This window comes from Podarcis liolepis (assembly GCF_965112155.1).
Source record: "Podarcis liolepis genome assembly, chromosome: 6".
Taxonomy (NCBI): Eukaryota; Metazoa; Chordata; class Lepidosauria; order Squamata; family Lacertidae; genus Podarcis; species Podarcis liolepis.
The window spans coordinates 58331829-58349954 of NC_139559.1; the positions used below are offsets into that span (position 1 = coordinate 58331829).

At 41.2% G+C, this 18126-nt stretch overlaps 1 long non-coding RNA gene across 1 annotated transcript in view; it reads left to right on the plus strand.

Annotated features, from left to right (window-relative positions):
- The first annotated feature begins 6270 nt into the window (after window positions 1-6270).
- The window catches only part of LOC310710049, a 172714-nt gene continuing 160858 nt past the window's right edge, over window positions 6271-18126 (plus strand). The window contains exons 1-2 of the long non-coding RNA XR_014527761.1: window positions 6271-6299; window positions 9747-9856. This is a non-coding gene — a long non-coding RNA (uncharacterized lncRNA). The remainder of the gene's footprint in view (window positions 6300-9746; window positions 9857-18126) is intronic.

Consider the following 18126-nt stretch of genomic DNA (forward strand, 5'->3'; position numbering starts at 1 on the left):
GCCAAAGAGAAGAAATAATCAAAGGTAGGGAAATGTACAACAGTTCTGGCAGAGGCCAGAGGAAGGCTTCACACCATAGGAACAGTTAGTCAAATGCTCTAATAAAAGGAAAGGATGTTTATGGTGAGAAATCAGGAAGCGCTTTCAGGAAATGGGAAGGAAAACTGAGATGAAACAGGGGAAGGGAAAACATAATACATATACACAGAGAGCTGTTGTTCAGTTACATTTATAAAATTGGACTATCATCAACTTTTTGATCTTGGGCTTCCACCGGTTCCCTTTTGATGCCTACTCAACCCACTCATTCAAACAGAGATGTTCAGCAGGTGTCAGTGGTCCCTTCACTATTGAGTTAGGAGTCTATTCTAAGCACAGGCAACAAACACATTTCTGTCCTGGTGTTAACTTAATGATCACATGAAATTACACTCTTTATGATCTTTATTGATAGAATAAACCCCATGCTGATCACCTGTTGATCCAAGTCCTTAATACTACCACTACTCCTGAGGTTCATTCATTAAAATATGTGTGATAAGTCCAGCAAGCAGCTCCACTGGTTATAAGTGGGTCTAGGATTTCATTTTAAGCCTTCATATCATCAATAGTAGTGAAATGCTTGTCGTTGAATGAGGGATGAAGAAAAGACTTGCACATTTCAGGATACCACTAGCAGTAGGTGGGGTGATACAATTTCTGCAGAGCACACAGGGATTTGCTGTAGTCTCTCATCTCCCCCGCAAGATCCCAATCAGTCTGCACCATCCAGTTTCAGAGATATTCAGCAGGGCTTTTGCTTTGTTTTTTGCTAGGGATGCTGGTGAAGGAAAAGAACTTCAAGATCTCATGAAAGCATGTCTCAAATAAGAGGCATGTTTCACAAGTGCCCAAATTCTTCTCCTGCTTAGATGAAATTCCTAGCTAGGGAATAATGACCAGATGCACCCCCTTCAAGGCACACCCACACAACTGGTCTAATGCAAACATGGCAAAACAAAAACAAAACAAAAAACAAGAAACAGAGGGCATGGGGCATGGGGCTCCTCTCTGCATGCACTGGTTTCACTCCTGCAGAATTCTGCCCCCTCCAAACTAACAGAGAGTAGCAGTTTAGCTCACAGAAATTACTCTAGCTTACTGCATTTTGGGAGCATTGAGATTTGGGATAGTTTCCAAATTAATAGGTTAAGCTTCGGTGAGCTTGCACATCTCCCCCATTTGCAGTGCTGTGTTAAGGGGATGTATGGGAGCCATACATATCTAAAAAGTGGGGGGAGGTTTCTCCCCTTTTAAACTAAGCCTCATATTGCAGTTGTTTATCCTGTCCCATAGACGTTAATGGGAACCATCAAGAACTAGTTTCACTGTCTTTAGCTGCCAGGGTTCTGCCCTGCTCAGACATAAGACCTGAGGCCTCTTCAAAGGAAAGCAAGGGTAGAAGGACCCTAAAGCAGATCCCACACAGCCAATGAACCAGAAGAGACTAATGGAGCCACATACCCCTGCCCCAGGACTGGACATCTGGCTGGCCACTGTGATAAAGGAGTGATGGACAAGATGGGCTGTTTGACCTGATCCAGCAGGGCTTTTCTTATGAGAACCCAAGAATCTGAAACCACAGCATTCCCAACAAATTGCCATCCAACCTATGCTTAAATATCTCCATCACTTCCCAAGGCGGTCTGTTCCACTGCTGAACAGCTTCCTGTTGTTAGGAAATTGCTTCCAATGTTGAGCTTCCTTGCAGGTCCCACCCATTAGTCCTGCCATCTGGAGAATCAGAGAGCAAGTCTACTATACCCTCCACATGGCAGCCCTTCAGGTATCAGAAGACAGCTCTTAGTTGCCAGTTCCTTAGCTGTTGCTCAGCTGAAAAAATGCCCCCTGTTGAATGTCAAGTTTGGATCTCAGATCTAAGGCTCAGCTCTGAGCATGCAACCTGTCAAGCATGTCTGCAAGTGATATAGATGCCACCCCATAACTCTGCCCCAAACAGCCCTTGGCTTTGAGCAATCACTGCAAAGCATAAAAATGGGCTTCAAGGCTTTTTCCTCTCTCCTTTAAAAGCAAAACAAAAACAAATTGCTCCCTCCAAATTGGCATAATTTAGACAAGGTAAATGGTTATTGTCAAAAATAAAAATGCTTCCATAAATCTTCCCACTGGGGATCAAAAGCAGGGAATGTAGGAGCCTGGAAAATGGATGATATGACACTTCACCTACTCTGTTGTATTTATATTATCCTGCCCAACCGACAGATTAATTTTTTTGGGGAAGATTTATAATTTAAATGCCAAACTTCATCATTTGCCCCTGATAAAATAAACATTTAAATATCCGTGTTGTGCTTCATTAAACTACCTCTTGAATGTATTGGAACATTTCTTTGTGTGCCTTGGATTCATAGCACTTATTCTCTTTGCAGTGACAATATTTATTTCTGCTCTATTTTTTTTTAAAAAATAGCATGAAAAGCAGAAAACCCCCAAACTGGAGTTGCAGATCAATGGTTGTTTAAATGTCCAACTTAGAAAATTTAAGACACATAGTGATGATCTCTCTAAATCTACCTAGAACATTCTAATTGAAACTGTTCGCTGGTTTTTATTAGACAAAATAATAAGAAGTTACTTAAATTCAAAACATATTTTCCTCAGTGGAAAAAAAAGCAGTGGGATTTTTTCCCCCCTGCTGAAATGTCTGTCCTGTTTTTTATATTTCATTTTTGGATGTTTGTTGGATTGTTTGGCCAGGTATAATGGTCATATTAATCAAATGCGCTGTGATATTTAATACACTTTGGTAAAATATTTCAAGATCAGCAACTGGAAGATGTGGCAGAAGTGTAAAAAAATTGTTTGATTCATAATCTGCTGGTTATATTAATGTTAAAATTTCAGAATGCCAGTTGTCAACAAAAAGGGGGAAATGATGGGGGACTCTCTCTTAAAGCAATCTTTGTTTTATAAAGTGTTCATATCAGATTTATGCTTTCTGGATATTGAGCTGTTGAAATCATCTGAAAACCCTTTGGCCAAAACCACAGAAATCCAACCATTCTGCCATAATAAAGACATTATTATTTCCATAAAATCAATCAATTGGACACAAATGAGCATATTTCCCCCACAGGATCTGAGGAAGTCACAATGTCAAATTATTTGCAATATCTCACGTTTTAGAGACAAATATGTTTTGTTTCAGCAGTGTTCTTTCCCCCACAGAAAAGAAAAGAAACAAAACTTTAGATGCCCCAGCTATGAGAAAATCTGCTGGTATTCACAAGATAGATCTATAGTCCAATATGTGAGATCTTTAAGAGAAGCAGACATTATGGGTGATACCTATTGTCATGCCAACAAATGCAGTGGACCTTTTTCTTCCTTCCTTTTCCTCTCCCCTCCCCTGGAGTCCTCTGCACCCCTCCCAATCTTTTCCCCCCAACAAGCAAAAGTCCTTTGTGCATGTGAGCTGGCATTGCTGGATGTAGCCCTATGAAAGTTTCTCTCTAAGGATATGCAATGTATAATAAAGGATGTAGGGTGCTTTCAGATGGGTGCTTATTGTGGGATATTGTGGGATGCTCCTCAGGCATGCATATTTTTTGCAGTATCCATGCGGCATCATTGGTATAAAAATTTTAGCTCATATTTTTCCTTTGGTGGGGAAAAATCATAGATAAAAAAAAATCTGTTTTTTCTTATCAGGTTGTCTGTGGGAAGTGTAAACCTGAGTTACATTAGTAGCCCCACATGTTTTTTTAAAACTAAAAAATATTAATATGGACACTGTGGGTGATACTCAACTAAGTCATAGCGTAGAACAATCTATCTTAATGGTTGTACTCCAAGTATGGTTGGACAGTGTTCTCGAAGCTACCAACATGAGCTTGACCAAACTGCGGGAGGCAGTGGAAGACAAGAGTGCCTGGCGTGCTCTGGTCCATGGGGTCACGAAGAGTCGGACATGACTAAACAACAACAACTTCTACGTGCATGTACCCTACTATGTAGAAACTGGTCCACTGGGACAAATGGGGCAGTGCCCCACCAACCTTGGTCTGTTCTCAACCACCTTCTCATTCTCCTTAGTCTCAGTGCTGCTCTTGTTGAACTCAACAAGGAGGAGGATGGGGACAACACTGGAATAAGTTGGTGCTGCCTGCGATTGGCTCCATCTTCATCTACTATTGGTCTCACCTGCTTTCTGCCCCACTAGTCCCAATGGGTGCCAGCCACTGCTACTTACTGCCAAGATACAGGCCCTCCAACACATTACTCAGCAAAAGCTCATTATTTCACTCCTCCAACAAATAGGACAGCAGAAAGTAGGTACATGACTTCATGTCAGGCCAGGTCAACCATGTATTTTTGTAGAAGTTGGGGAGTTCTGCTTCTGACTCACTATCTTGAACAGGCAAGAGAACTGGGTTGAAAATGCTTAATGGACTTAGAGTAATAAATTCACGGGATAGTACAACTATGTGGCTAGAAGGGACTGTGTTCTCCACTCCAATTCCCGAAATGGAAACCACACACCAGATGTAAACCATTCCTGCAGATGGTTGTCCAGCTTCCCCGGAGAATGAGATTCTACAAATTCTCTCAGCAACCCTTTTCATTGCCAGCTGTTCTTAAAGTTAGGAAAGTTTACTAATATTATTCAGCTGAAAATGCACAACTAAATCCCACTGCTACTTATCCACCCAAGTCTTTGGAGAACAAGTTCTTTATTTTTACACCTCCTTTGTGGTACATGTTAAGTACTGAGAAACAGTTATCACTTACAACTCTGTTAAACTCCCCCCCCCAGCAACACTTTCCCATATCTCTTCACTTATTATAAAACATAACAGCAGCATACACTTTCTCACACCCACTCTCTTAAGCAAGACAAAAGCTCAGGGCTAGACACAGAGCAGAAGTCATCCCACATTTATCCAAGGGACGAAACCAAATGGTACAACCAATACCCTTATATGCAAGGGGTACTTTTAAACACATTGCCAATGTGGAGCCTACAATCTGGAGCAAGCCCTTAGCTCAAATGGTGAGGCGATTTAACCCTTTCTCTCCTCCACTATGGTCCCAATTCAAAACCTGCATTTTATACTGGAAAAAAACCCTCCCATTCCGTTCAGCAGGAAGGTTTCCCCTAATGCAAATTGCAGGTAGGGGAGTGGCAATCTGGATTGGGATCATAACAGGAGGCAGTTAAAGCCCCTTAACTCTCTATGCCAGGTCTCCAATCCCAATCACCAGCCCCTGCCTCCTTTGCTGGCAAGTTGTGTTTAAAACAGCTCTGGACTCGAGTGCATATTATGCTGTCTTGTTATTCCCAAGTTTCTTCTAAATTCAAGAAAGGGTTATCCATCCTTGTCCTGACAAAGCAAAATGCAGGAAGAAAACAATTCCAATGCAAACCAGAGTTTAATTCATAATCTTTGAGGATGTTGGCTGGTTTTTTTCTTTTGAGATCCATGCTCTTCTTGTTGACAGTTGGTGTACTTCTCATGTATTTCCTGGGGGAGCACATGAATATGTGTTAAGCTGTGGGGGAGAAAGGCACAACCCCTGTGTTCTCCTCTGCCTGTAGATCATTGGAAAATCACTTTTGTTCTTCCAGGGAGCCAAGATCAGAGATCATCATCAGTAAGGAATTTTGTATATAGAGATTCTGCCAGCCTGAAAGTTAAAAGTTTAAGATTTTGAAAGGACATTTTAATGTCATCATTCTTTCAGTTTAGCTAATTTAACATTGGTTCAGTGGGGAATTTTCGCAGGCACATGTTAATATATACAACCTTATAAAAATCTCTAAACTCCAAAAAAATAATCAGGTCACACGAACAATAAAAGATGAGTAATATATTAAAAGCAGACTCCAAGAAAAATGTTCGTTCTTATGTACTGCAGGCTTAAATGTATTGATTCTTTACAGCTGTAAATGGATAGTTGCTTTGGGATGTTCCCACTGAGGTGTGCTTTTTACTGCCACTTTCTAGGGGGGGGGGGGAAGAATGTGTAAATCAGAAATGCCCAAATTTTGCCACAGAAATCTCTTTCTTTCTTTCTTTCTTTCTTTCTTTCTTTCTTTCTTTCTGGTCTGGGGGATCAGGCTTTTGAAGGGGAGCATCTTAACTTGACATTATAACTCCTATAGAAATTTGGGGCACAAGTGAGACCAGTGGGTGTTTTCCCTTTAACCAAAGAATCATTTCAACCCTGACATATGGTTTTATACAGGGCCTTTTTCCAGCAGGAATTCGCCAGAACTCAGTTCTGGAAACTATCAGGTGGGTGCCATTACCTTTATAAGAGAATAAGGGAGGCATTCATGGTGAGTTCTGGCACCTCTTTTTCTAGAAAAATAGCACTAGTTTTATAGACTACTTTAGCAAACTTACCTCAGTCATATCTGGAGATTTGGGACTGTGAACTGTAGATTGAAAGAATGAATTATCATGATTAGGTAACATAAAACAGTTTGGTTTTCAGTGGAGATCTTTCATTACCTTCACTTGTCACCTATCCATGCACGGCAAGGAGCATAGCTCAATGGTAGAAGCCATGTTCTGCATGCAGAAGATTACAGGTGCAATCTCCAGGTAAGGATGGGAGACAGCACAGCCACAAACCCTAGAGAACCACTGCCAATTAGTGCAGACAACACCAAGCTAGAGCGACCGATGGTCTGACTCACTATATGGCTGCTTCCTATGTTCCAGGTTGAGGTGCCTCAAGAAAGTAGGCCAACTGGTGTGCAGTCTATGGCTACCTGCATCCTGGGCACATGGTGCCCCTAATTAGGACCCACTTCCAAGTTTTCTTGCAAACAGTGACATCATTGTGAGATGGCAGGTTCTTGGGGCAATTCCTCACCAAATCAAGGAGCAAGCTGGGTAGCTGGGCAGGGCAGGGGTGTGAATGGCTGCAGTTCTAAGGCACACTCCCTTTGAACTTGCCCTGACTCTCTTTGTGACTTGTAGCACAGCCTCACCATTTGGAACCAGAGACTGCAAGCCTAGCAGTCAAGTTCCAGTGTGCCTGGCTGCAAACAACACAGCATCCTTCCGATGAGACCCTGGGTTGCTTCCTCAGCTCATTGGAGCCTAATTGGCTGCTGGGAATGGTGGAGCTTATAGTCAAAGCCCCCTTCCAACCTCCAGCTGCAAATGGAAATGATGCTCTGCACAGCCAAAGGAAAACTTGGAATGCCTCATATCAGCTGTGCAGAGCTTCAGGTACTAGCTTCAGGTCCTAGGATCCCTTGCTGCAAATGATGGGAGCTCCCCACCAGCTGTTCCCCCTTCCTCACTTCTAACAGAAGGATTTGGGCAGGGGGAAGGAGAGACATTCACATCGAAAAATCTAAATCAGTATGCTTGAGTCTTCCAATTTAACCCTTGAAGAGCTCAAATTACGGTATTTTTGAGGGAGGCTGGGATGAACAAAGTGTACCTTTGATTAGAGAGGGGGAAGAAGTTTGATTCAGTTCCCACTGCAAAGCGAATTGACTGAATTAGCATTTTCCGGAACTATATGCAAACTGAAACACAGCCAACTTTCCAAATTCGCACTTCTCCAGAATTTTGCAATGCAGTTCTCCAGGCCAGTGGTGTGTACAAAAATACATATACTAAGGTAAAGTGTGCATGTAAATGCATTTATTAGTGAAAAGAACACACCGAAATGCATTACAGAATGGAAAACTGCATTGCAAATATGTATATATCAGGCAAAACTGTATACAAAATGTGTATATTAGGAGAAAATCACACTGATGAATTTTCATGAGGACTCCCCCCCCCAAAAAATAATAATATTCCAACTGATGTGGAAATGTGGAAAACTCAATCTAAGGCTGTAAAAAAAATAAAAATGAAAAACCCCAAAGTGATATTTTTGCTTATCCCCATCTCTAGCTCTGATTTTGAAAACAAGGCCTATCAAGCTTGCTTTTGGCTGCAATCTTCCAAAATTCTTGTTAAATCTTTCCTGGGATTACAAGATGGAAGGTCCCTATTTCCCCTGTTACAAAACCAGGAAGTTCTAAGGCATATATTTTAATAGACATGATTTCTGATCATTTCTGAAATCTGTGAAGAAGAAGAGATAAGGCAATTCTGCTTTCTTGCTGGCAACCTTACAGATGGGTTTAGCTGTCTGTACAGTATTTTCTAGCCAGAAGGATTATAAATGGAACCAGTATTTCATTTGCACTGGGACCTAGGAAAAGCAGCAGCAGCAGCAGCAGCAGCAGCAGCAGCAGCCTGCAGTGCTCAACAAACATGTCCATGAATTATAAAATGTAAACTCTATGCCTAATACGTATGCACTCATGCATGCAAAGCTCTGTCACTTAATGTAAATCTGAAATGTAAATCTATTATTGAAAAAGAGTGCTTGATCAAACAACGAAGCATTCCTGTGCCTGCAAAGATACTCAAAAGAGAGGTCATCCTTCCAAGGCCCCCATCCTACTGCCTTGCAAAGGACCACCTCCATTATGCATCTTGGGCTCTCTATGGTCCCAGTCAGCCACTAGGATAATCAAGAACAGCCCTACTAAAGTTTCATTTGTTTGTTAAGTGAGATCAATGAGAGCACTGAGCACAGCCTCTCTCACCCCTTTATGACCCAAGTTTTTGGGGACCCTAGTTGTCTGTGAGACAACAATCCTTAAATATAATTTGAGACTACAGTATCTCAACTTTTGCTGGATGGATGTTGAGCTTGACTAGATTCAGGGAAACATGAGCAGAACAATGGACACCTCCTTGGTCTACCCAAGAAGAACAGGGCCATGCTAACTGTTCTCCTGCAGTGGTTTTTGGTCAAAAGCAAGGATGGGGAACCTATGGCTTTCTAGTTGTTACTGAACTACAACTCCCATCCTTCCTGAACATTGACCTGTCTGGGGCTGGGAGGATTTGGAGTCTAATAGCGTCTGTTGGGCCACATCCTGTTGCTACTTTAGTCATTGTTTCTGAGATATCTCCATAATTGTGAGAATCCTCAGCATTTTTAAAAAAATCAAAAAATCCTACTCACTGTCATTGTTTGCCCCACCTGCTCCAGCATTATTTATTTTCCTTCTAATGGCTGTGCTATTGTTTTCAATAGTTGGTCACATGGGTGAGCACATCCAATGGAGGATCATGTTGTAAACAGGATGACATCACAACTTTCGGTAGCTAAACCATGTGCTGACATCACTGACAACAAACAAAACCAAATGAGGGCAGTCCTTTCTGAACAGCTGGATACTTTCAAACGCTTTGGAAGCAATGGCTGAAAATTTGCCCAAGCAAATGTGCTCTCTCTCTCTCTCTCTCTCTCTCTCTCTGCATGTTGCTGAAAATGTTCAAAAACAACGTGGGAACACAGTTTACTTAGTCAATAGAATCTGAGGACCTCTGCATAGATATTCAAAAAACCTGATTCTTAAACAGCTTGATACAAGTATTGATTTAATAAGTGATTTAATAAGTATTGATTTAGGAAGTTTCTCATCAAAATGTAAGCAAAATCTCCATCTCAAGTCAGAGGGTAACCAGGAACAGTTTGATCCTTAACCTACTGAATTCACCAAAGACCCACAGGCTGCTTGCTGACTTTTAGCTTGCAGAAATGATGTTGCAAACTGCTTAACAATTACGTTGCTCTGCAGTGAGACAATGTGAATACCATTCCCAGTGATCTTTCCAAGCTACCATCCTGGCTGTTTCCTGTTTTCTCAGATTTACTAAGGGGCCGCCTTCCAGCCTGAAGTTGTAGAAAGCAACCAACTTGATCCACAGTCTCCAACACCTTTCAACTCTGAACATCCACCAGTCTAGCTTCTACCTGGGTATGTTTGTAATGCAGTAAAACACCGGTCGCTTGTTTGGCAACATTCCAGCCTTTTTCCTATCCTCAACCATTGAAAGAAATATTACACTTTCACTTAACGGATGCCCTACAAGTCATACACAAGCTAAATGGAAATGTAAGGTATATGAACTCCCAGCTGTCTGGACGTTTTCTGGGATGAAAGGGTAAAGAAACAAGTCATTTATTAGCAAGTGGAATTCTTTCTACTTTTCTTTGAAAAGCAAAACGATTCTTTTTCTGGTAAATTATGTCATTAGAACTGGCATCTCCTCTTACCAGGCAAAGTTCAGTGGTGTCATGAACTTGTTTTCATTGTTTTTCCTTTCAAGTCACCATTCCAGCTGAATCTCTCCAGGAACGTTGTTTGTGTGGTTTCATTTAGGACACCTCTGGAATGATTATGGGGAAGGGGGGAGACAAGAGAGAGCATTCAGCCATTGACTTCAACTGTGAGCAGAAGTAAACCCTTTCATGCTGCTTCCAGTGGAGCTATCTTTGAATTTTTAGCAGTGGATGATCTTGCCTAAAAGCGCATGGTCAAAAGTACTAGAGACCTGGTTATTCAGAATTAACATGTGGCACCACAATGTGGAACTTTTCTTAGGACTGTTATGCCACCAGAAAACAGGCTTCCCACACCTACAAATGGTTTCAACAGTGGATTGTTGTGGGTTTCTATCAAAGCTTGTCTTTAAAAGGGAGAGCATGGTGGGAAAGATCTAATTGTTTGCTGGCTGTTTAATCTGGTTTAATTGTTATAGCTGCTGTGTTTCCTACTCCTTTTAGTTGAGGGATTTGCCAATATATTTTGACAGTGGTACCTCGGTTTAAGAACAGCCCTGTTTACGAACTATTCGGTTTACGAACTCTGCAAAACCGGAAGTAGTGTCCCGGTTAGCGAATTTTACCCCGGTCTATGAATGGAATCCGAACGGTGGAAGGGCACCGGCACCAAGAGGCCTCATTAGGGAAAGCATACCTCGGTTTAAGAATGGCTTTGGTTTAAGAACGAACTTTTGGAACGCATTAAATTCGTAACTGAGGTACCACTGTAATTTTATCTTTGTTTTAAGTGTTTTTATTGTAAATTATGTTTTGTATTAAATTGCTATTCCATTTTGCACATAACACTGTGAGATTCTAGCGAGACTCTGGGTTCTTTATATTCCTAAAGTATTGTTTCCAGAAGAAAGGTGGTTGGATAGAACTTGCAGTTTACAAGAGTGAGTGTGCTAGGAAGAGCACACACAAGGGTGGGTAACCTGTGGTTCGCCCAAATGTGGATGGACTCTGACTCCCATCAACCTCTGCCAGCACAGCCAGTGGTTGGAGATGTGTCATTTATTTATTTCATTTTAAAAAAAACACACTGCTTGATTGTAAGCAACCTCAAAGAAGTTTACAAAAAGATAAGACAATAAAAGTGAGCAAAATTCACAACCATAGTTTAAAACATAAAAGAGTTAAATACAATAAGAGATTAAAATTACCTCAACTTTCTAAGCTGGTAATTGAATTCCAGTAACATCTGGAGAGTCACAGGTTCCCCATCAAGTCAAAGAAATGTCACAGTTTGCACAATTTGATTTGTAGCAGTCGTTGTTTTCCCTGAAAAACCTAGAATTTAGTTTTGAGTTTCTCGGATTCTCTGGGTTGTATTCAATGCAAGTTCTACTCAAAGTAGTCCTGGTCAAATTAATAGGCATGACTAACTTGAACCCATTAATTTCAGTGAACCAAGTTTGAGTAGAACCTAGATTCATGCAACCTTTTGTTTTTGAAATGATGAACATGGTATGAAAAGTGTTTTTGACAGAAGATTGAATTGCTCTTAAAAAAAGAAAAGAACTGTTTTTGTTATTAGATCTTTTCTCTTGTGCTCCATGCCCTTTCTCCCTCATCTTTATTTATGAGTGTAACAGAGGTGTCCGTGATTTCCCTGATGGTGAAAATCATGGGTCCCAGTGGGCTGCTCTTTCTTAACTAAATATACGCTAGTAAATAAATTCATTGCCAGAGTTTCATAACTCTCCTTTGGGAGGATTGAAATAAGCTTCGGCAGAAGGAAATCAGGAAAACAAATGAGTTTATTTTGGGAGGTGCTGATTGCAGTTACTAGAATAAAGTGAGAGAAAACAATCATTATTTGCTAATGTAAAACCTGATGATGTATTTCTTAGTAAAGCAAAAGAAGAGCAGATAAGGAATACTATGGAAGGATCAAAACAATTTTGATTGCTTAATTTCATAGTTTGGGAATGACACAAACATAAACCATATTTGAAATGTGGCCACACAAGAACTCCTTCCAACAATCCATAGCAGGGAATGGTTCAGCTTTTGATGAGTCTCCTGATGATTCTTACAGCAAAAATAATGAGACTAGATTATTATTATTATTACAGTCATACCTTGGAAGTTGAATGCCTTGCGAGTTGAACATTTTGGCTCCCAAATGCCGCAAACCTGAAAGTGAGTGTTGTGGTTTGTGAAAGTTCTTTGGAACCCGAATGGCTGACGTGGGTTCCACAGCTTCCGATTGGCTGAAGGAGCTTCCTACAGCTAATCGGAAGCCATGCCTTGGTTTCTGAATGTTTTGGAATTCAAATGGACTTCCAGAATGGATTCTGTTCAACTTCTGAGGTACGACTGTATTATTATTAGGATAATAGACAGAAATGGATGGATATGTATTTAGAATAACATTGAAGCTGGTCCTCTCTTTTGATAAAGAAAACAATGCAGATGCATAGAGTTCCTAAAGAATTTAAATATTACTTAGGATCACTACAAATCCATTTTCCCCAATACAGTGTGTTTTTTTATGCCATGTTTACCAGTATATGCATTTCTATACACAGTTCACTCCAGCATATGCATTTTTGGTACATTATGTGACTGGAGAAAATTTGCATTGCAAAATTTGGGTGTGTGTGAATTCTGACAGATGGCTGTGTTTCACTTCATGCATTGTTGCAGAAAGTGTAAATTAAATAGGTTTACCTTTAAATCCAAACTGCATCAGATTTGCCTCCCATCCCTACTGTCAAGGACCCAGTGCTTTCATACCTATCACATGGGACTGAAATGGTGTGTAAAAGTATCTCAGAGGCCCTTATAGAGATGGGACTCAGGAAGATCCTTTGTAAGGACCCTTCTCTCCACGTCCCCCCTGCCACTTTCAAAACCACATAATTCACAGCTGTAAAAACCTTGGTCCCAGTGGAAAGTTGGAACCGAAGACCTTTGTGTGGAAGAGCTGATTTTTAATTAGAATTGAAAATAGCATCCAGCTTCCTGCAATACTTCATGTTTAAAATACAGGGAAATAAAAATAGACATTTGCAGGGCTCAGAATAGGCCTTGTTGCCCCTCAAGTCCATTTCCTTGTCCCGTTGTGATAACCTGTCAGTCTTGGGCCAGCACTTCCTCTCCCTTGCTTATCTATTGGGAGACTGTCTACCTCTGACTGTCTGAGTGACCAGCCTATAGATATATCAGCAGTCCCTAAATAAAAGAACATTGTGTTCTAATTTTTCATTTTCCCAGTTGCTGTTTTTTACAGAGATCATGTTTTCTATTTTATGTTTTATCTCCTATCTCCCGACAATTAGAGAAAGCTGCCTATTGTTAGCAATCTCTGAACGCCTTGCTAAAGCTACCAGCACGTGCCCTGTTACAACATTTTGCCAATCTCCGAATCTATGCAAACTATTAGCCAGAACTGTATTGGAGTCATCCAGCAGCAATCCTGATAATTCTGAACGCTGTTATAATGTGTGGGTATCTCATGGAGACTACTACCTTCAAAAGCAAGAGGACATCACCTGCAGGTCCTGCAATACAATTTATATCCTGGAATGCAAAAGAAAAAAGAAAAAAAGCCACTCCTGGAATATCATATGCAGTATGTAGGATAAAACAACAGCCCTACATACAAACACATTTTAGAAGCTACCAAATTGGTGATTTTGACTAGAAAAGTGGAGCAACCTGTTGCTAAGTGTTTAATTCTGAGTACTACAACCTTTCGGAGTTTGCCACAGAGATGCCAACAAATCCAACAATGTGAGCAAAAAGGGAGAACCTCTGGATGTACATGGTGGACACGTTAAGTTTGCATGGCCACAGAGGATAATACCAGTATCTCTTAAGCCAATGAAGGTCTTCAGTGAATGAAGAGCAATCCCCTTGGAAACTGCATAATTTCTATCATAACAAGTGATGAAGATGGAAGCCAAAATGTTTGCCTTAAGAATTTAAAAGTTATGTTTCGTTAGTCTCTCTCTCCCACATGCACACATAAAAATAGCACTCAACTTGTTTTCTAGAGTTAGATTCTGCAGTGTTTGTTCAGTTATATTAGAGCATAAAATAGATTGAAAAAGAACACCTCTGCTGAGGTGAAACATCTATAGAATTTTGGGGGGAAGTTAGAAGAATTTTCATATGCTTAGCAGCGTGTGTGACAGGACTCACTGGTGCAGAATGCCATCACCAATGTTGCTTCCCATGGCAGCCATTTTGTGCTGTCACCCACAGTTTTTAAAATCAAGATATGAGTACCTGCACCTCAATTTTTTAAAGCAATTTTTTATACTTCTTTTGGCACTGGGAGAAGCACATACCTCTCAGCCACATTCTGGCCAAAAGAAAACGCCAATGCTTTTAACACATGGAACTCCATATATCCTGCTAAAGCCCATAAACAGTCACCAAATTCATCATCTTTGCCCTTCTTTTTTTGCAGTCATTGTCGTCAACAGGGGCAATGCTAGATGACACTGCATATGTAGGTCCTGGGACTTTGAAGAAGTGGCAGCCAAGATGAGCAAAAACACTTTGCAACAGCCCATTAAAACAGTGGCAAACAATTTCCTTAGTCTGAGGAAGAGAGGAAAATTTGGATGAGGAAATTAGTAGCTGCTACCAACATAGCAAACATGTACAAGTCAGTTGCCAGATACCAGGGAAGGAAGTTGGCTTCATCTTTTCCAAGAAGCAAATATTTTAACTGGCTGATACTCTTCAGTTGCAAATAATGTTTCCAGGGCTCATGGCTGCAGCTACCAATGAATTCACCAATCATATCACTAAGCATACATGTAAACATCCAAGAAATGAGCAGTGTTGCGGTTGGGTACCCCTAGAACAAATAAAATGAACTTCAGTTCAGCATATTGTCTTAAGACTTGTGAAGTGTATTCAATGGTCTTAGGTCCCCCCCCCCTCTAGGAAATGAATAAGTAATTAAAACAACCTGAAAAGAACAGAATCCCCATGTCCATTCAGGTCTCTCTCAGGTTGCCAGCAAGGCAGTATTTCTAGCAATAGCTCTATGAAGTGGACAGCTGTGCCCTATAAACCAGTCTGGAAATATTTTTATTGCAGTTCCTTCAGGCTGTAACTACATAATGTCCATTAGACTGTGTTGAGACATTTACTTTTTTAAATTAGATTTTATAGACTTGAAATGGATGACAAGGTATTTTTTACAGCATCTGCAAGTCTCCTTCTTCTGAAAGGTTCAGAAGGCCTTCCATGACTCCTTCAACCAATGCAGGGGTTTATTTATGTGCTTAATGCCATTTGCACAACATTATGTACTTTCTTAGCTCACAGTTATGGTTTGGGATTGGGTGTATTTAAGAGGTCAGCTCCAGCTATTGAGCCATTCATATATTGTACTACTTTATATCTGGAGTGGAAAATCTTAGGTCACATTCACACCATACATTTCAAGCATTATAATACCACTGTAAACAGTTGTGGCTTCCTTCAAAGAATTATGGGAGATGCACTTTGTTAAGGGTGCTGAGAACTATTTGAAAACCTGTATTTCCCTCACAGAGTGGCTTTAATCATCAAACTCTTGGAATTGTTGCTTAGTGAGGGGACTAGAGGGTCTACTAACAACTCTCAGCACCCTTAACAAACAACAGCTTCCAGAATTCTTTGTTTAAAGTGGCATTATACTGCTTTTAAACGTAGAGTGTGAAGGTGGTCTTGGAAACCATGTACAATGGGAAGAGAAAGGCCTAAAGAAAACATATGCCTTGGTTTGGGCAAAATGCCCTTAGCACCACACTAGACAATACAATAATTAGTGTAAGGTTGCATTTTATTTAAATATAATAATGAAGAACTTGCATCAATCTCACATAACAAGTCCGAGCAGCTGTAGCCTGCATAGATGGATAAACATCTCCTGCCTGCTGCTAGGGGCCAAATTACTCCAGATCAATTGCACCAGCCAAGCTGGCATGATGGGAGACAAATGACGTTTTCCTGTAGAGGGAAGCCAAGGGTGTATGACTTGACCAGTGCCAGCCACCCCAACTGATCATCATTCAGTCAACCACAGGAGGTGGTTAGAGTAGTGCTCTCCACCCAGCATGCCTCAGGGTGTTGTCCAGCTGTAAGGCACTTACTTGCCCACAATAAATGCCAAAAGAACCAAGTAACCAAATAAAACCCAAACCCACTATAAGACAATCAAATTAAGAGCAACGTGAAGAAGATGAAAAAGTGCACCCAGAGACGAATCAGTGTTCACCCCCCAAAATCCCTCCTTAGCCCCAAGCACCAACTGGCAAAGGGTGAGATGCTGAAAAGAGGAAGGGCTTTGGGAGGCATGCTTTATAGACCACCTGCTCCCCTGAGCTTATTGGCCAGTTCAGGTCATGTGGAGGAGACTCTCACCCAGGTGAAGGGTCCAGGTTTAAACAGGTGCAGGGGAAGGAGTACAAGGAGGAAGGGAGTAAAATGAACCAAGAGAGGATCCCAGAGTCTAGAGCTCATGCTGTCATGATATGGTGTGCTGAACATGAACTGAATAACAACCTGAAGTTTCATGGCTTGTTTCCAGAGTTATGATGGAAGGAAACTGGCCTTATTTACCATGACCCATGTGACCTTCGTTCCACACCCACTACCTGATAAGAAGTCCTGGCTTTAGCTTTGGATTTTTCAGCCACGATGGCAGTTATTCCACTGCACTTAAAATAAAGTCTTGTTTTGCAGGAAGGAGGAAGCGATTGATCTCTTAATGCCGGAAGTAGTTGCCACATTTAGATGCACTTGGAATACAAATGTTCCTTTAGAAAGCTGAAAGGGCAAGCAAAAAATGGCATGTGATCCTTCCAACCTCCATGAATGGGAACCCAGGAATGGATGATCATACAGTCAAGGACTTCTTAAAGGGTTCCCGTTAGGTTATCTAAACAGGTTGCATAAATCATTGTCAGCATACCATTTCCTATGCTAGCAATTAATAGGACCAAAACAGAGATAACTGTCTGGAGCCATCATACATTTATTATAACTTCCTTCCTCTTGCAACACCCTTTCATCAGTACAGAGCGAAGCAGAAATGTGCACGTCCATTCTAGTCCTACCTGTTGTACGGGAGAAGATTCAAAGAGAAGATTCAGGTCATTTCAAGATCAGGACTTTCTGAGACTAACTGAAGTTCCTCAAAATGAGGATTTCTGTTTTGCTTTGGTTTTGTTTGACTGAGGCAGCTACTATTAGCAAGTGATTGACACTGGGTTGTATCATGCACACCTGCTGTTTTAAAACGCCTATAAGGGGTTGGCAGGCATGCAGGTGCAATACTGCAGTGGAGGGACCTAGCTTTGAAATGCTATATGCTACTTATAAAAGAGGAATATGGCACAGAGTACTGCCATGTCTTCCTTGAATGCTTCCTTTGACAAATCTGGCACTTAGGACCAAATTAGGGTGGGCTACACTCTCAGCGACATCTATGTTGGCTTGGCAATGTCCACAGAATGAAAGATGGAAGGACATGCTCTATGGAGAGCTGACTTCTGGCACTATGTATATTGGCAGACCAACTCTGTGTAACAAAGATGTCTGCAAATGGGACATGAAGGCTGGCAACATTAACCGCTCTGTATAGGAGTCCCTTGCAGATGATTGCAGTGCCTGGAGACATACAGTCAGGTTGTATATTCACAGCAGTGAGCACAGTAGGAATGACTGCTGGGAGGAGTGCAGAGAGAAGAAACACACCTGTATCAGCGAACCAGATGTCTTCATCTGCCCCACCTGCAATAAAACATATCTCTCCAGTATTTGTATCTACAGCCACAGCAGGCGCTGTAACTCTCCGACAGTTAGACTTAACCCCAAAGGTGCATTCTTCCACTGCCTCCCAAGACAGACGGATACCAACAAATGATACAAGATCATGTTACTTTGTAGACCAAGATCACATGCTGG